General features: G+C 41.9%; 1 long non-coding RNA gene and 1 pseudogene across 1 annotated transcript in view; both read left to right on the forward strand.

Moving 5' to 3' along the window:
* LOC131410298 (uncharacterized) overlaps window positions 1-13529 on the forward strand; it is a 44972-nt gene extending 31443 nt beyond the window's left edge. Inside the window, exons 6-7 of the long non-coding RNA XR_009221221.1 lie at window positions 3181-3290; window positions 13337-13529. This is a non-coding gene — a long non-coding RNA (uncharacterized LOC131410298). The remainder of the gene's footprint in view (window positions 1-3180; window positions 3291-13336) is intronic.
* A 2714-nt stretch (window positions 13530-16243) lies between these two features.
* Window positions 16244-16821, forward strand: LOC131410011 (protein MEMO1-like; annotated as a pseudogene).
* Window positions 16822-19470: the final 2649 nt, after the last annotated feature.

The following is a 19470-nucleotide window of genomic DNA, read 5'->3' on the forward strand; positions in this document are numbered from 1 at the left end:
AGGATGACATAAATTTCTGGCATTGTGACACAATTTAGCCTGCAGTACTCATCATCTCATGATTACACATGGTATCAGTCTGGTCCACTACACTGATAACCTGATAACATTATGCTGATAGGACTTGTAGAGCAGGAAGTAGCAGGTTTTGCACAAAATGCTTATATCCGGGACAAGTGAACCGCTTTGGTCTATCAGCCACATCAGGGATAGAACCAAATGAGTTGATGGGAAATCCTCCTTGTGGGCAAAAATTTCAGTGATACATACATATCATCACCCACTTTACCTGGAAGGCACAGCAGGAGAAAGATAACCTGAGATAAAGGTCAATGCCATTTCTCTTCCTCCCTCCCTACCTCCCTTCCTTTGTTCCTTTTTCTTTCTATCTATCTTATCTATCTATCTATCTGTCTGTCTATCTGTCTATCTATCTATCTATCTATCTATCCATCGTGGCTAAAATTTTAGCTGGGTGGTAGGAATTAATGGTTGGAAGATTTGTAACAAGTTATAGGGAAGACATATACGGATGGATGGATCTTTTGAGTTGTCCCTCAGTGAGATGATATTTTTGTCCCATGTGAATGCTCACTGGAAGCCCCTTACTAGTAAGGACGTTTTCAAATCAGGTATTCCCACTCCTTGACAGCTCTTTGCTCCACCACTTCTGAACTTGCTCAATGAGTTCACGAACAAAGTGGGAAAGGAGCTAGGGATGGAAGCCGTGCCTGGGCTCAGTAATACAGATTTCCTCTCACCAAGCTAAGCTGGCTGCTGTCACTACTGAGTGTCCAGCTTGCCCACAGCAGCAGCAACCAATTCTGAGACCTCAATGTGGTACCATACCTTGGGTATGCAAAGCCACCCCAGCTACCTAGCGGTATGTTGGCGCTTTGGACCCTTCCATCATAGCTAGGGCAGCAATTTGTCCTCAGTGGAATAGACATATTCTGGATTTGGATTTGATTCCCCTGTGCACCATACTTCTGCCAGCCCCACCATCAATGGGACTTACTGAATGCCTTATTCAAAGTCATGTGTCCCATTCCAAAATTGATTCTGATACGAAACTCCTTGATAGCAAAAGAAGTAATGCAATGAACTGATGCCCTTTGAATTCACTGGTCTTACCATGATCCCCATCACCACGTGGCAGCTGGACTTAAAGAATAGTCTATTGAAAACTCAGTTATAGCCTCAGCTGGGAGACACCTTATCCAGCTCTATTTTTTTTTTTAATAATTTTATTTATTTATTTATTTATTTTTTCCCCCAAAGCCCCAGTAGATAGTTGTATGTCATAGCTGCACATCCTTCTAGTTGCTGTATGTGGGATGTGGCCTCAGCGTGGCCGGAGAAGCGGTGCGTCAGTGCGCGCCCAGGATCCGAACCTGGGCCGCCAGAAGCGGAGCGCGCGCACTTAACCGCTAAGCCACGGGGCTGGCCCTTAGCCAGCTCTATTGCACTTAACCACATGCCTGAGCATTGGGCTGCAAATTCTCTATATTAGTTTCACTAGATTAGGTCTAATTGGCCCAGGGTCCTGACCTCGTCACTACATGGTTTCGTCCAGTTTCAGCTCACCATCACCCAGACCTTTTTTTTTTTTTTTTAACTTGGTGGCTTTGCTTCTTCCTAGAAGGAGTACCTTCATCTATATTTCTACCTCCCCCTTCATCCCCATGCTGAGAACTGCTGCTGCTTCTAGCTTCCAGAACTGCAAGAGAATAAATTTCTCCTATGGATGGTTGTTACACACCACCCAGTTTGTGGTACTTCATTACAGCAGCCCTAGACAACTAATATAGCCATATTCATTCATTCATTTTAGAAATATTTCTTGAGCACCTACCATGTACCAAGCACTCTTAAAGATGCTAGAGATACAGAAATAAGATAAATAGGATCCCTGCTGTTATAAAGGTTCTAGCTTAGTAGAGGAAGACAGATATAAACAAGTAAATAACAATAACTTCAGATAATGGGGACAGCTATGAAATAAATACAATATATAGGATAGAGTCTCTCCTTATAAGGACACCAGTCATTGGATTTAGGGCCCACTCTAATCAAGTATGACCTCGTCTTAACTTGATTACATCTGCACAGACCATATTTCCAAATAAGGTCACATTCACAGGTGGGGGTATGTGTGTTTGAACTTCAGTATATCTTTTAGGGGGCACAATTCAACCCACAACAGATCACAACCAGGAGGGATGGCATCTCTGTAGAAACAATAGGTAAATTAAGACCCAAATGATAAGCCATGCTACAGGATACTACTGTAGTTTAGAAACCAAATTCTAGTAGCTCTCATAAACAAACAAAACCAGTGTGAACTAAAGGGTTTTCATTGGTGAAATGAATGTCTTGTAATTGGCATACTGGGTGCTAGAAGTGGACCCTCATTCGTGAATCAGTGGTATTCAAGATACATGGATAGACTAAAATATTTTAGACAGCATTATGTAAAACTTACACGACCAGAGTATAGATAAGACTTTGAAAGACTTCCCCTTCTCTTCTTTTGGAGTGGATCCCAAGGCATGGTTCTGAAATGGTCCTGTGTGTCCAGCCATGATTTCAGAGAATTTTGATTGCCAATGGGTGAACTAAACCTTGCCTCTAAATTGCTGTATCTCTCTCAAGTCAACCTTTCAATTAAGAGATAGTCAGAGCGCATATGAGGACAGAGAGCTGGGAGTTCACGGAGTTGACAGAACAAGTTAGGAGAACTGTCTTTATAGTTGCTTGCTCATAAATGTTTGCCTAATAAGTGGCTCTGTGTGTGGCAGAATTCCTTCTGAAATCAGCTGTCATTAAGATTCAGTAGCAAGGTTTTGAGGAAGAGTTAGCCTTCCTCTACTTTTTAAATTTTGACAGCTACAGAATCTACCAAAAAGAATCTATTAGTTGCACACAACCAAACTGTCTCGGTCAGTTCTCAATACCACGGAAACAGTGAACAACAAGGTATGGATCATAGCTGAGACTGCATTCTAGAGGCTCAGGGGATCTCGATAGGCTCTGACCACAGTTTCCACACTGAATTCTCTTATTTGGGCCTGATTCTGACCATGTCTGATCTCACTCTGGACCTACATTTTCTGCTTTTCTCCTGGCCCCTTTGGTTGATGCCTTGAGTTGCACTGTCTGTCCCTTCTTCTGTTTCAGACTCCTTCCAGAGGTTGCCTCCTGGTGCATCCTTGGCTCCAGGTGCTGCTGCTGAAATCAAGTCCTATCCACCTAGGAGCTCAGCCCAGGTCCCGAGAACCCTGCCTGGGGTGAGTGCCCCAACTTATCTTTTCTGGTTAGATCATTGGGACATTTTTTACAGAGTCATAGGAAACCTTCAAGTTTCTTTTTTCTTTTTTTTTTTTTGTGAGGAAGATCAGCCCTGAGCTAATATAATATCCGTGCTAATCCTCCTCTTTTTGCTGAGGAAGACCGGCTCTGAGCTAACATCTATTGCCAATCCTCCTCCTTCCCCCCCACCCCAAAGCCCCAGTAGATAGTTGTATGTCATAGGTGCACATCCTTCTAGTTGCTGTATGTGGGACACGGCCTCAGCATGGCCGGAGAAGCGGTGCATCGGTGCGCGCCCAGGGTCCGAACCCGGGCCGCCAGCAGCGGAGCGCACGCACCTAACCGCTAAGCCACGGGGCCGGCCCAAAACCTTCAAGTTTCTTTCCGAGTTGTTATATATCCCACATTAGCAGTCAGCATATTATGACACATTTATTAACTTGCACTTCATATCAAATTGAGAAAACCAGGAGGGTCTGACTATAAGTTGTAGGCATCAGAAGCTTGCTGAGGAGGGGCATAGATTGAAGAGCACCGTGACCTGTGGCTGCACATTGGGATCTGAATGGTTAAGCTTAGTCTGGGCCAAGCACTCACTCTCTGAGCTATGAGAGACCATACTTTGCCCTGGAGCTCAGCCCTTGTGGAATTTGGATTTGAGTCAGAGATTGACTCAACTGAGTCAGAAATCCCGAAAAAGAGGCTCCTCCAGCAAGATCTACTTTGTATTTCCCTTTGAAAATTCAAAGGTAAGGATGACTTAGCAAAAACGTTTTAATGACAGAGAAACATTTTCTTTTTGTAACAGTGATAGGATTTATTGATTTATAGTGCAATTATAGATTTAAATCAGTGTCCTCTACGAAGTGTCAGCAGAAAGCCAACACCCTTCAAAGAAAACAAGCCATGGCCTGATATCAAATATGTAAATGGGGATACAAAGTAGAAAGAACAATGCTAGGATGTAGGCAAAACTATCTTGCAGATTCAGTGAACTGTGAATTCTTCAATACCTGAAAATACAACTGGGTGGACCTGTGTCACTAAAGGGGCCAATGAGAGGTCCTCATGCCTGGGATTAACCTTGGGTTGAGGACTAAGGAAATGCTCACAAGGGCCACAGAGTGAAACCTGATTCCTCCTGTTGTTTGGCAAGTCCACCGTCAGGATCCTCCTTTAGGGAGGTTGGAAGACTTGCTCTACAAGTCATGTGAAATCAACGGCAGCCCCGGCAGTGCCAAGATCTTACAGGAAGGCAGTTCAGGGCCGCCCTGTGGCATAGGGGTTAAGGTCGCGTGTTCTGTTTCACTGGCCCGGGGTTCGCAGGTTTGGATCCTGGGCACGGACCTGCACACTGCTCATCAAGCCATTCTGAGGCAGTGTCCCACATAGAAGAGCTACAACTCTACAACTATGATATACAACTATGTACTGCGGCTTTGGGGAGAAAAAAGAAAAAGAGGAAGATTGGCAACAGATGTTAGCACAGGGCCAATCGTCCTCCAAAAAAAAAAAAAAAGGCAGTTTGAGGGATGGTGCAGAGGAGAGGGAGGGGACTACATTTTGCCTGGGCAATAGTGGAAGGGTCTATAGAATTATTGGTTGCAATAAGGATCCCAGAGAGAGCGACCACGTGGGGTCTCACCTGAGAATTGAGTCATGTCCTGGAATGTCCAGGTGGTGGAGGTGGTGGAAGTGAAGGGGAGGGAGCTTGGGAGGGGCCTGAAGGGCCTCAAGAAAGGGTAGACAACAGAGTGGGAGACGCTGATCACTGGCCTCAGAGCTAAAGCATTGAGGGACAAAGGCCATCCCTTAGTTTCCTATGCAGGGTACTGCATGGGGAAGTTCACTCTTCTGGGAGAGAGAATCCAAGTGTACAAGCCTTGTCTGGATGAAGAGGGGGATGTGGAATGCAGCATGGTAGGGTAGTGCAATGCAGAGGGTACACCAGCCCAGCCATTAGTACCTCTGTCTGGTTCCTAGGAGGACCATTGACCTTGAAAATAAAGTGTTGCACTGCTTGAAAGCACCAGCCCATCACCTCCTGTGTGACTTCTGACAGAATGTCTAATGCACTGACAGGAGGGTGATTCTCCCCACCCCATGTGAGTTTTTCCTGGAGCTGTTGTTCCCGAAGGACAGCAAACACGTCTCTGGCAGGAGGCAAGACACCAATATAACACCCCTGAGAGGCATGCGGTGTCAGTAGCTGGCTCGTCCTAGGTTGGATTATAGGACATTTTCTTTAGCTTTGCCATGTGTATCTTCCTGGGATGGGAAGCCACAGACTTCTTCCCCGAAATCTCTGTAAATGTAGTTGGGCGTCATGGAGACACTCTGTAGTCAAACAATCCCATTTTTCCCCCTTGTTGAACCAGCTCTGTGAATTCTAACAGAGTCGGCCAATAAATGCACTTTATCTTAATTATCAAGTTTCTACAATTTTGAGTCACTAAGTAATTTATAGAGTTAAACATAGCATCATAGGCAACTGGACATTTAGAAATTATCTTATAGTCATAGCTCGATTAGTATTTTTCAGAAAATTATCTCATTGGACCTCAAAACAATTTATAAGATGTTAGAAAGAGAACCCAAGAATAATGTTTGGCTAGAGGTTTAAGAATTTTATTGATCTTCTCGAAGAGCCAGCTTTGGTTTCATTTTCACTATTGTTTTTCTGTTTGCTATTTCATCAGCTTAGACTTTGATCTTTATTATTTCCTTTCTTGCTGGCTCTAGATTTGATCATTCTACCTTTTCTAGTTTCTTAAGGGAAAAGCTGAGGCCAATGATTTGAAATCCTTTTATCCTTTTCTAACACAGGCATTTAGTGCCATAACTTCTCCCTGTATGCTGCTTCACTGGCATTCCACAAATTCCAATATGTTCTGTTTTCACTTTCAATCAGCTCAAAATATTTTCTAATTTTCCTTTTGATTTCTTCTGTGACCCATGGGTTATTTAAAAGTGTATTATTTCATTTCCAAATGTTGGGAGATTTTCCAGATATCTTTCTGTTATTGATTTCTAATTTAATTCCATTGTGGTCAGAGAATATTCTTTTTTTTTTTGACATTTTTTTTGTGTGTGTATGAAATTTTTGTTGTACATTATTGCTTGTCAGTCACCATATAAGTGCATCCCTCCACCCCTTGTGCCCACCCCCCAGCCCCCTAGCCCCTGGTAACCACCAAACAGTTCTATCTGTCCATGTGTTGGTTTATCTTCCACATTTGAGTGAAATCATGCATTGTTTGTCTTTCTCTGTCTGGCTTATTTCACTTAACATAATACCCTCCAGGTCCATCCATGTTGTTGCAAATGGGACGATTTTGTCTTTTTTCATGGCTGAGTAGTATTCCATGGTAAATATATACCACATTTTCTTTATCCAATCATCAGTAGAGGGACACTTGGGTTGCTTCCATGTCTTGGCTATAGCACAGAATATTCTTGATATGACTCGAATCCTTTCTAATTTATTGAGACTTGTTTTATGGTCTAGAATATGGTCTAGCTTAGTAAATGTTCTGTGGGGTTCTATAAATTTGTCACTGAGGTCAAGTTGGCTAACCACGTTGTTCAAGTCTCTATGGCATTGCTGATCTCCTTGTTCTTTCAGTTATTGAGAGGGGCGTTTGAAATCTTGGACAATAATTGTGAATTTGTCTTGTGGATTTATCTATTTTCCTTTGCAGTTCTATTAGTTTTTGCTTCACGTATTTTGAAGCTCTATCACTTGGAGCATAAATATTAAAGATCGTTAAGTCTTTTTGATTAGTTGGCTCTCTTGTCTTATCCTTGGTAATATTCTTTGCTCTAAAATTAATATTAATCTAACTCCAGCTTTCTCTTGACTAGTATTAGCATGGTATATCTTTTTTCGTCCTTTTACTTTTAACCTGTTAGTGTCTTTATACTTAAAGTGTGTTTTTGTTTCTTATAGGGAGCATAGAGTTGCTTTTTTAAAAATTTAATCTGACAATCTCTGACTTTTAATTGGGGATGTTTAGACCAATTGCATTTGATGTGATTATTGATATGATTAGGTTTGAGTTTAATCATCTTGTTTTTTGCTTTCTTTTTTTTTTTTTTTTGTGAGGAAGATCAGCCCTGAGCTAACATTCATGCCAATCCTCCTCTTTTTGCTGAGGAAGACTGGCCCTGAGCTAACATCCGTGCCCATCTTCCTCCGCTTCATGTGGGACGCTGCCACAGCACGGCCGGACAAGTGGTGCATTGATGCGTGACTGGGATCTGAACCCGGGCCGCCAGCAGCAGAGCGTGCGCACTTAACCGCTATGCCACGGGGCCGGCCCCTTTTATTTTCTTTCTATCTGTCCCATCTTTGTTTCCTGTTTCCTATTTTTCTGTCTTGTTTTGTATTGAGTATTTTTTTATGATTCTCGTTTGTTTGCTTTGTTGGATTATTTGCAATAACTCTGTTCTATTATTTTAGTGGTTAAGAGTTGATAGTATAAACTTTTAACTTATCATTGTCTAGCTTCAAGGGGTATTATACCACTTGACATATAGTATAAGAATATTCTAATTGTATATTTCTATTTCTGCTGTCCCCAATTTTTTGCTATAGTTGTCATACATTTTACTTATACATATGTTATAAATCCCATAATACTTTGATATTTTTGTTTCAACAGTCAACTATCTTTTGAAGAGATTTAAATACTAAGAAAAAAACCTTAGTCTTTATTACTTGGTGTCATTTAATACTGAGTATTTATTTACCCACGTAGTTACCATTTCCTGTGTTTTTCATTCCTTTGTGTAGATCCAGATTTCCATCTGATAATATCTTCCTTATGCACGAAGGAATTTCTGTAACATTTTTGTAGTGTGAGTCTGCTCATGATGAATTCTTTCAACTTTTGTATATATGAAAAAATCTTTATTTTGTCTTTGTTTATTTATGCTGTAAAATTATTTTTTAAATTATTTACTTATTTATTTTTTGCTGAGGAAGATTTGCCCTGAGCTAACATCCATGCTAATCTTCCCCTATTTGTATGTGGGTCGCCACCATAGCATGGCCACTGACAAGTGGTATAGGTTCACTAATCTTTTCTTCTACAATGTCTAAGCTGCCTAATCTGATTATTTTTGACCTCAGAAATTGTAGTTTAATTTCTAGAGCTCAATTTGAGTCTTTTTTTATCTTCTATGTCTTTACTTAATCTTTTGAACATATGGGAAATGTTATGATAACTGCTTTATTGTCTTTGTCTGATTCTAAGATCTGTGTTAGTTTGAGGTTAGTTTCAATTAATTGATTATTCACCTCATAGATGGTATTTTTCACATCTTTGAATGTGTTTTTCATTGGATGTCAGCCATTGTGAAATTTACCTTGTTGCAGGCTGGATATTTTTGTAATCCTATAAATATTCTTGAGCTTTATTCTGTGCTGTGTACTTGGAAATTTGATTCTTTTAGGGCCTTGCTTTTATAATTTATTAGGAGGATCTGAAGGAGTGCTTAGTCTAGAGCTAATTATTCCCCATTACTGAGGCAAGACCTTCCTGAGTACTCTACCCACTGCGCATGAATTATGAGTTTTTCAATCTGGTCAGTGATAACAGGCATGATTCCTGGGCCTGTGTAAGCATCAAGGCCTGTTCCCTCTTATTCTTTCAGATGATTCTTTCTCAAGCCCAGGCTTCCTCACACACGTGTGCTGATCAGTATTCTGATGAATTCTTGAGGGATTCTCTCTCTGTGTAGCTCTCTAGTCGCCTTTGCCTCCCTGGACCCTTGGCTCCATCTCAACTCAAAGAGTCCTGTGGGCTCTGCCTGGGTGCCCACTCCCTGCACCGTGGCCTGGAAACGATTTCAAGGCAGTAAGCTGAATAAGTTGTTGGGCTCACCCTGCTGGTTTCCTGTCTCTCAGGGGTCACTGCCCTTCATTGCCTGATGTCCAGTGTCTTAAATTTTCATGTATAGTCTTCTGATTTTTTTTGTTGTTGTTGTTCTTTCAAGTGGGAAAGTAAGTCCAGTTTCCATGTTTCATCTTGACAGGAAGCAGAAATCCGTCAGTTACTTTTTGTTTTTTTTGGTGTGGAAGATTCGCCCTGAGCTAACATCTGTGTCAATCTTCCTCTATTTTGTATGTGGGCTGCCTCCACAGCATGGCTGATGAGTGGAGTATGTCTGCCCCCAGGATTTGAACCTGCGAACCTGGGCCACCGAAGCGGAGCGTGTGGAACTTTAACCACTCGGCCATGGGGCCAGCTCCCTGTCAGTTACATTTTTGGAAATTAAATTTTATTCAAAGGCAGTAATAGGCAAAAATTAGATGAATCTTCCCCAGGACCCTTTTGGGTTTTTTTTAGAACACCCTTCACCAAGACCCCTTTCTCTAATTTTAAAGTAATTCTTAGGATTGCTAGGGATCTGAATAGAAATAAGTGAGACCAAAAGGTAAACAGTATAAACATTTTCCCTAACTAGGCATCTTTCATTATCATCTAGGGATGATTCCTTATCAAAAATAAGATTGCTCTTGTGGACTCATTCTCCCTCTCCTAGAGTTTCAGAAGCAGAAAACCGTCCCCTCTCCCACCACCAGCCCCAGAAAGCACACATGACTGATTTATTTATCAAAATATTCCAATCGGTCCAGATAACACCGCACAGAGTCCCACGGCCAGAACATGGCCGGAAGAGACTTTGGCAGCTGTGCATTCTGAAGCCTCAAATACCGCATGTGTGTGCAGAGGAGGGCAAGCAAATGAGGAGCAACTCACTGGTCCAGAGATGCTGCAGTTGGTGCACACTAGGTTTGGAGTCAAGAGACCTGTATCACTGGTGCAGCCCTTTCACCTTATCCTTATAAGAACATATGAAACATTTACATGAATTTATTAGGCCACAAATGAATTAAAGAATTAATATCATACAGAAAACTTTTGTTGACCATGATACAGTAAAATAAAAAAATACATTGCAAAGAAATAGCTCCAAAGGCATATATTGGGAAACCAAAGCTGGTTCTTTGAAAAGGATAATAGCATAGATAAAAGTCTGGCAAGATTAATCAAGTTAAAAAACAGAAAGAGAGAGAAGGCAAAAATTTTTAAATTTAGTATTGAAAAAGGATGTTTAAAAAAATCATAATAGAACACTCTAGCGCAATTTGATGAAAATGAAACCCAGCTATATTTTAATAATACATAATACGTTCAACAATCCAAAACTGGTTTAAAACAGAAAGTAATGTAATTTACCATATAACAGAAAGATGCTGGAAGGTGAGAGGATGGCGCAAAAAGACCGGGCTGGGTTCTTCTCTGCTGTACACAGGTTCGCTAGGATTTGGAATCTACTCAAGACACTAACAGCAAACAATATAACAGATCTAGGGAGAAATCTACATGACTATATTAATAGAGTATAAAATCATTTGATAACACTCAATAGCAATGCACAGTTAAGTCTCCCCTCTCCACCCAAAAATGTAAACTACAATTAGAAGGAAAATCCCTTAACCTACTAGTGGGAAACTATAAGAAACCCATATCAATATCATATCTAGTGGTATTTACTGGTTAGATACTAGAAAATGTCTCTTCAAAATCAGACACTAGATACGGAGGCCCATTATCACCACTTCTATTGAATTCCTCTATCTTTCTCCTAAATAGCACAAGGGCTATAAAATTCTTTAATTCAGAGAGGGCTTACCATTCCCTGAATATACTTACAAATATACTCTGATAAGAAAAAAAAATGGATTCAAAAGGAAGGTATTGGATCCAGAAGCAACAAAGATTGATAAAATTGTCCAACATTTTAGAAATGCTGGTGGGGACACAATTTTAAAGCTTAGGGAATTTATTCAACTCATTCTTTTCTATTCAACAAGCATTTGTACACATCCTATCATGGGAAGTAGGTGTTTAAACTTTCTGGAATAATTCTGGAATTATGGAAATTTCCAAACATACCCAAAGGTAGAGAATAGTACAATGAACCTCCATGGAACAAGCTTCAACAATTATTAACATTTTGTCCATCTTGTTAAACTTTCCACTTCTGCTGAGGTGCCTCCAGTATTTAATGCAACTCCCAGATATTTATAATTTCACCCATAGATACTCCAGTATGCATCTCTAAGAGATAAAGACTTTTAAAAGAGATAATCATAGTACCATTATCACATTTAATAAGCACCTTAACATCATCTAATACCCAGTTGTCCTGGAGCTGACTTGGGTAGAGGGCAATACTATATACATATCAGTATTACATATATATATATATCAGTAGTATATTCTCAAGAATATCTGGAGAAACTTTGTCAGATGCCTGCTAAAATCTTAGTACAAGATATCACTACAGTTTTCTTCAGATCCATCAGCCTTTATGAGCAAATCCATTTAATTTGGCATTACATTTCTTTATTTATTAAACCCAAGAGGCAGTCCCAATGATCACTGCTTCCTTTTCTTTTTTTTTTTTTTAAGATTTTATTTATTTTTTCCCCCCAATGCCCCAGTAGATAGTTGTATGTCATAGCTGCACATCCTTCTAGTTGCTGTATGTGGGACACGGCCTCAGCATGGCAGGAGAAGCGGTGCCTCGGTGCGCGCCCAGGATCTGAACCCAGGCTGCCAGCAGCAGAGCGCATGCACTTAACTGCTAAGCCACGGGGCTGGCCCCACTGCTTCCTTTTCTAAGTCTTCACAAGCCATCAGTTTAATAATGCAGTTTGGAGTTTTACATGATGGCAGTTTCTAGAATGATTCATTTCTTCCTTTTGAAACATTGGATAAATATCTTTAGTCTTGTCTTGATACCACTCCTTTTCTTTTGTCATTATTATGCAATAGCCTAATCAGATCACTTTCCACTCACCATCTCAAGTCAGAAATTAAAAATAATTTAGAAGAGAGGTATGAACAACATACCAAAAGCCTGGAATAGCGGGAGAGGCCACCAAATGGAGGTTGTAGGCCACCAAAGGCAACTCTTCCCATCTGTCACAATTGCAGGGGGCCTGGTTCTGGTGAAAATGCTATGATCCATGTTACATGCCCCATACCCCAGTTTAAAAGCTTTGATACCTCAGACCCTCGTGCCATTTCCAGCCTCACCCCCCACCCCCCTTGCCCTTGTGAGTAAAGCCACTCAAATATCAAGGGATATGCTTTTAAACAGCATATAATTTAGGTTAAGAAAGATTTCAGCCCTGAGATAGAACTCTGGGGAGACCTGAATAGATTCGAGGGGAAAGTCCAAGGGCAGATACAAGGGTAGGCGGGAATAGAAGGGTTGAGATGATGGAGGTCAGGGCGTGGAGGACCCTCATCCAGTCTCTGTTCATCATCTTCCCCATCTCTCAGTCATGGGCTTACTCAAAAATCAGGAGGCTAGTTATGTGGACATGACAAGCCTTCTCCTGGCCCCAGCCCTTCTCTTCTGGGGAAGGTGAGGGAAGACTTCGCTGTGTCTTTGTTGGAGAGCATGGTCACAAATGCATGCGCAGTGATGCGTCTCCCAAAGTTAGGCATAGCCCTTGGTGAGGTCTGAAGGGAGAGTCTTTTTTCTCTGTTCTAGGTCTGGAAGGCATTTTGCTCCGAGGTTCCCCTGTGACCTCTAGGGCACGTTCTTAATTCATTTGATCCGCTTCCCCGGGGAGCTCCCCTGTGTGGTTTTTTTGTCTAATCTGAGTTCTCCAGGAGATGTCCCTATATGTTGCCAAACTCTCCTGGAGCCAACTTGGGTGAAGGCCAAAGGGGACTTCAATTAATTCCATCCTTTCCATGTTCTGGGTTTATCGTTGAAATCAAGACCTCTTTTCCATAGGGAAACTGGAAGCTCTCTTATTATGAATGAAAACAGAAGCAGCTTGTTAACAACACCAGTTCTTAATTACCTGTTCTTTGTTTTATGGCTTGGCAAGCTTTCCTGGCCTAAAAGAGAAGGAAAAAAACAGCGGTAGCGTTCTTAATTGTTTTCTTGATACACATTTGGTGTTTAACGTTGGTCTTCTTGGGCACAGAATCTGGCTTTGCGGGTCTCCTAGCCTTGAACTGGATCAACTCAGGACCAGGAACTACTAGGACGCAGAAGTGATTCTAGTGGACAGAAGGTTGGCCTATAACTTGTTTTCTTCCGGCTGTTTGGTATTTTCTCTGCCATCTATAAATCATCAGATCCAGGCTTTCTGTATAGTCTCTACAGATTTCTTTTTTTCTTTTTAATTGTGGTAAAATATATATAACATAAAATTTACCATCTTAACCATTCTTAAGTGTACAGTTCAATAGTGTTAAGGACATTATTGTGCAATCCATCTCCAGAATGCTTTTCTCTTTCTCTTGCAAAACTGAAACTCTGTGTCCATTAAACAACTCCCACCCCCTACCCCCGGCAACCACCATTCTCCTTTGTGTCTCTGTGAATCTGACTACTCTAGGTACCTCATGTAAGTGGAATCATGCAGTATTTGTCCTTCTGTGTCTGGCTTATTTCATAACATCCTCAAAGTCCATCCACATTGTAGTATGAGCCTCCACAGATTTTTGTGTTATCCATCTGACTTTTTCTGAGCTTCTTCCTTTCCTCCACCTTCATACAATTGTGCTAATGACAGATGAATCTGTTAATAAAAATTTTATTCTTTTCAAGAAGGGAAGCGAGAGAATTGAAGATTAAAAGGTATATTTGAGAGAGGAGTGAGAAAAAGAAGGCAAGTAGAGAAGGTTTGAAGGCATTGCTGCAACAGCAGGAATGGGATGGAGAGGGAGCAGCAAAGTAATAGAATTAGGGGTAACAGAAAGGGACACTGGCCACGATGTCCCCAAGAAGATTCTGAGGGAGGAGTCTTCCTCATCACCTGCTCTGCCTCCTGTCTGGGAGGAGTGGAATGCAGGAGTGGGAAGCAGTCTGAAGAGTGGAATCCCCACCCCTTGATGCCTCTGTGCTTCTAGAACAATCTTTTGAACAACTGGGCTAGAAATAAGTCAGGACTCACATCCTGGAGTCCCTCCAGCACAGCAATACATGCAAGTGTCATCCCCAAATTGCCCAGTAGATCCTCTGATGTGATCCAATTCCTCATCCTCATCACTCCAAACCCATCCATTGAGTTCCCCATTGGAACACCCGCTCTGTATCCAGTGAACGCCCATACAATCTCACATTTTCTCCCACAGATCCCCCAACCTCCTTTCTCTTACAGGTGCTTCCTCTGTAATCCTCTCCAGAAATATTCTTTTTATTTTCACACACAGCACTCATCTCAGATCTCACAGTGGGCTTGGTGTCCTTTCCCCAGCCTTCCAAACCTTTCTCTCTTTCCTTATTGCCAAATGATCCCAGCTCCCCTGATGCTCAGACTATCAGACCACACCACCCTCTCCCTGTCCACCTTCTGCTATCAAGCAACTTCCTGCTCACTATTCATCCTCACCTCCACCCCCGTCGCTGAGGAGGAAACTGCTGGCTCCATCTTTCCACCCTAATTTCTGTCACCATTTGCATGCTGGCCTCTCCTTTCTTTAACCGTCTCATCTACAGGAACCTTGTCCTCCACTCCATCCATCTCAGCCACCGAGTCCCAACGGCAAACCATGGCTCTTGTCATCACGAGAAAGTCTGCCACCTCCAAAATCTTAGACATCACATTCTCCAATCCCATTTCCTATCCTTCCCACTTATTAGCTCCAAGATGCCCACAAAAACAACTTTTTGGCCTCATTGAGACCCCTATCCATGCATCCCATCATCTCAGGTCTCCAGTGTCCAGCCAGGATTCCATGGCCCAGAATTGTAATCACTCCTTGACAAACACTGGCAACTTCCTCTCTTTCCCTTAGCTGTATTATCTGGAAAAAGTCCAATCCTAGATAGTGGCAGCCCTACCTTCTCCACGCTTGTAGCTAGGCATTACTGAAGAATTCACCCATCTGGGCAGACTGATCTTATTTAGATACATGATCACAAATCTGAAATGGACTTTAAGGAGCCAGATTGTACCATGCTTCACAGATAAGCTCCCATTCCCTAAAATAACTAGCTCAGGCCTTTTCTTCTCTCCTCAAGTCTTCGCACACATGCTCGCACACACACACACCACTGTCTCCCCAATCATGTCTGCAGTTTTCTTTTTAAAACTTCAATATAATTAGTATGATTTTATTTGTGTGCCTGTTAGTTTAACCTTTCAGTCTAAGTCTGGTCAGTAACATGCCATCTCACATGGTCACAGGGCCAAGCACTGGGAATGGTGGGCATGAGGAGACCTGTGGGTGTGGTGGAGAGAGAGCATGTGCAGGCACCAAGATACGCAATCACGTGGTCTGCTGGAAGCAGGTACAATCTCAGGACCTCAAAGCCCTGCCAGGGCCATGACCATACTTCTCATGCCGCCCATGTTTACAGTGGAGTGGATCCATCCATCACCTGGAGAATTTTCATCCTTGGGCTTTCGCATCCTCTCTCTCCATGTATTCCTCTGTATGGCCTTCCTACTGATCAAAAGGTTTAGGAGAACTACAGAAGCAAAGATTGATGTCTCCGCAGATGAATAAAGTTTGCGTTAGTTTCCTAGCCTGCTGTAAAAAGTACCAAAAACTTGGGTGTCTTAAAACAACAGAAATTAAGTTTCTTACAGTTCTGGAGGTTAGAAGTCTGAAATCAAGGTGTCAGCAGGGCCACGTTCCCTCTGAAGCCTCTAGAAGCGGTTCCTTCCTTACCTCTTCTAGTTTCTTGTAGCCCCGGATGTTTCTTGACTTGTGGATGCATCTCTCCAGTCCCTGCCTCCATCTTCACATGGTCAATGTCTTCCTGTGTGTCTTTACATCATCATATTGGATTAGGGCCCCCCTCTACTCCAATATGACCTCATCTTAACTAATTATATCTACAACTACCTAATTTCCAAATAAGGTCACATTCTGAGGTAATGGGCTTTTGGACTTCAGCATATCGTTTGGGAAACACAAATTTAACCCATTACAAAGGCAAATACACTATTGAAGCACATGTGCTTATTCAGCTGAAGCCATGGAAAGACACAAGGATGGATTTACCATTATTCCTGAACTGGGTGGAGTCCAGTGTGAATCAAGAGAGCAGAATTTGGCGAAACTCTTCAGTAACTCTCTGGAGATCCTAATAATCTCTTTGGGGCTTCTTCTGATATCTACCACTGTGTAAACATTCCTTACAGTTATGAAGGTGAGCCCAGGGAGAAAGTTATAGATCCATTGGACATCTAGATAAAATGGGTAGTGATATTACAGAACAATTAGGCTCTGTATCTTTTAGCGATTACTTAAAACCACCAAATATAATTTGTGGAAGACGTCCCATTGGGGTGTCATCAAATGTTATCACAGAGTTCCAGAAGAGTGGAATGAATATGAGCTTCTCTTTCTTGAATTATGCCAGGCAAGTCCATGTAGAAAATGGCGAGACAGTTCTGTGAGTCGCGCTTAAAGGGTTACAGAACTTAAAAACAAAAAGGCCCAGTCCAGGGTTTCCAGCATTACATTAGAGAGGGCCATACTCCAGGGGTAGCCACGACAAATCTTTATATTGTCCCTATCGCAGTCCAGAACTGGCCTTTCCCTTATTGATATATTGGATGTCAAGAAATGGGTTTTTATTGGCAAAACTATTAGCCTGTTAATTACAGTGGTGGATGTTAGAAAGGACTACTTCTGGGGACATTAAAGGTATTCAAGATGTGTGGACCAGTTAAAATAGTTGGAAAATACCCACCCCCCCGCCCTGCCCCAAAGACACACACACACATCTCTCTGCCTTGCATGAACACAGGAAGAATACCCACTGCAGCCTCCAGCCTGCACCTCTTACAGGTGGGCCTCATGGCTTCCTGCGTCCAGCCATCACGTTAGGAGGATTTCTGATTGCCTGAGACCAAAGAGAAGGCACAGAATGTTGCCTGGGGAAAGTTGACCAAGTGAATCCTTTATAGAGGTGGAAAGTGTAGGTTGGAATTCCTATGTATCAGTTGGCCTTAGCTAGCTCGTGTTATAGTAACAAACAGTCCTCGACTCTCCACGGCTTGCAACAACCAAAGCTTACGGCATAATGGCTGCAGGTCAGCTGAGGCCTGCTCTGTATCCTCTTCATTCCACAAGCCCAAGTGAGCAGCCCCTCTCTGAGATAGACTGGTCTCAAGGGAGAGGGCAGAGAATGACGGTAGAACCAAAGGAAGGATCTTAAAACCTCTACTTGGACGTGACACACATCACTTCTAGTCACAGTTCATTGTCCAAAGCAAACCAGATGGCCAAGCCTGAGACTGGTGGGCCAGTAGCAAGGAACATAGAGAAAAATACAACCTACCAATCCTACAAGATGGGAGACCTGGGAGTGGATTGAGCCTGCAGAACCGGTTGCATGAAAGGTGTTGTCCCTTCTTTGCTAATAGCTGGTTGCCTAATAAATACCTGTATCTGAAGCTCAGTTCATTCTAACTTTGTAGTGAGGCTGTGGGGGGAGTCTGGCTAACCCTGATCTTGTGTAATTTCTTTGACAGCTACGCTTACCTAGCAAAAAGAACCTAAGTTGTACACAGCCCTTCCCCAGATTCCCTGACAAAGGCCAATGGCTCCACAAATGTTCCCAATAGGAATCGCATCCTTTTGAGCCTTTTCAAAGTTTGGCTTCTGCAGTTTTCCCCAATCTCTCTTCTGCATCATCAAATTCTTCCTTTGTACTGAATCTTTCCCGTCAACACATAAACATGCAGAAGTTTTTCTCATCTTAAAAACAAAAACATAGAACTTGAAGGCATTATGCTAAGTGAAATAAGTCAGAGGGAGAAAGACAAATACTCTATGGTCTCACTTATACGTGGAATCTAAAAAAACCCACAACAACAACAACTCATAGACACAGACAACAGATCAGTGATTGCCAGAGGTGGGGATGGTGGAGTGGTGGACAAAATGGGTGAAGGGGGTCAAAAGGTATGAACTTCTAGTTATAAAATAAGTCCTGGGGATGTAATGTCCAGCATGGTGACTATAGTTAACAATACTGTATTGTGTATTTGAAAGCTGCTAAGAGAGAAGCTCTTAAAAGTTCTCATCACAAGAAAAGAAAATTTGTAACTATGTGTGGGGATGGATGCTAACTAGACTTATTGTGATCATTTTGCGATATATACAAATATCGAATCATTATGTTGTACACCTGAAACTAATATAAGGTTATATGCCAATTATAAAACAACAAAACAAAACAAAATTCTTTTAAACACACAACCCCCTTTGGTCACTGCTTTACGTTTGTTTCTTTTCCCAGAAAAGTATTTCAAAAAAAATTGTCTACGTTTATTCTTTGTACTTCTTCAAAGTTTAGTCATTCACACCAACTCACCTCATTCTTCCTTCCACCTCCGCAAGCCACAAAACCCACAGCTGAAGATGTTGACACAAAATAACCAGTAATCATTCTATAGATAAGAGAGATAAGATGAGTTTTACTTGAGCCAGAATGAGGATTGTAACCCAAGAAGGCCTTTTCCAGAAAGGAAGAAAGTGTTCTGGAGAAGCATGGTTTTCAGTACAGTCTTATACCTTTTAGAACGAAGAATATATATTCAACACACTCAGGATACATATTCATCAAAGTTTCAAAGAGGTATTCAGTTGCAAATTAGCAGGTCAACGTGACCCTGATGTCAAGAAAGGGAACTTATTTTAGAAGTACTAATATGCGGTTCGTTACCTATAGAGCATTACCAATAGGGTGTTACTGGCTTTGTAGGACGGGATGTATGCATTCTTATTTTAATGGTTAAGCAGATGTACAACGTATGTTTGATAAGCCATAAGTCAGGTTTTTTAGTTCAAGCCGAATCGGTTTTGAACCTGGTTACCCCATGTACCTCAACATGTAAAAATCTCCTGTCAAAGAGGTCACCAGGAACCTCCCTGTTCTAAATCCAGTAGACATTTTCCAGTTCTCGTATGTTGGCGTCGTCACAGGATTCAACACCATAGCCTACAGGCCCACTGAAATGCTCTCATCTCCTAGCTTCCTTGACAACACCCTCTCCCAGTTTTCCCCTACGTCTCCGGTCAGTCTCTTCAGAAGGAAGCCCTGACATCTTCTCTGAGCTCCACACATTTATATTCAACTGACCATTTGATC

The sequence above is a fragment of the Diceros bicornis genome, chromosome 9, assembly GCF_020826845.1.
Source record: "Diceros bicornis minor isolate mBicDic1 chromosome 9, mDicBic1.mat.cur, whole genome shotgun sequence".
NCBI lineage: Eukaryota > Metazoa > Chordata > Mammalia > Perissodactyla > Rhinocerotidae > Diceros > Diceros bicornis.